The sequence below is a fragment of the Gavialis gangeticus genome, unplaced genomic scaffold, assembly GCF_001723915.1.
Source record: "Gavialis gangeticus isolate Ggan-Ray unplaced genomic scaffold, GavGan_comp1, whole genome shotgun sequence".
In the NCBI taxonomy this organism is placed as follows: Eukaryota; Metazoa; Chordata; order Crocodylia; family Gavialidae; genus Gavialis; species Gavialis gangeticus.
Window position 1 is genome coordinate 22,584,782 of NW_017729030.1, and position 433 is coordinate 22,585,214.

Sequence of the window (433 nt, forward strand, 5' to 3'; positions counted from 1 at the left end):
GATACAGTGATTTGAATCACTGTCCTGAATCGATTTGGCCAAGTCTGATTTGGAGATTTGGCTGCTTCTGGATCTCTGAATCAGCCTGGCCCAGCTACCGGCACTTGCACTAATAGGAATTATCTTGTTTAGTCAAAACTATGGAATATCTAAACAAACCACCCCAACTCAGTGGGTGCTGCTGGGGTGGGGGGTGATTCCCCCTTCCCCCCGCTGCCCAGCACTGTGAGTGGGGGGGCTCTGCATGAGCCTCCCGCTCCCCCAGATCCTCCCATGGCTGCTCCGCCTGCCCCAGCTCTGGCCCTTGGGGGTTTTCTCGGGTTCTTTTTCTTAAAGGTTTGGAGCTGGGGTGGGCAGGGCAGCTGTGGTGGGGCTGGGGGAGTGAGGAGGGGTGGGGGGCTCATGGCAGAGCCCCCCATGCAGCATGGGGCAG

At 58.0% G+C, this 433-nt stretch overlaps 1 protein-coding gene across 1 annotated transcript in view; it reads left to right on the top strand.

Moving 5' to 3' along the window:
- METTL14 (methyltransferase like 14) overlaps positions 1 to 433 on the top strand; it is a 53,504-nt gene that overhangs the window by 44,150 nt on the left and 8,921 nt on the right. The window lies entirely within an intron of this gene.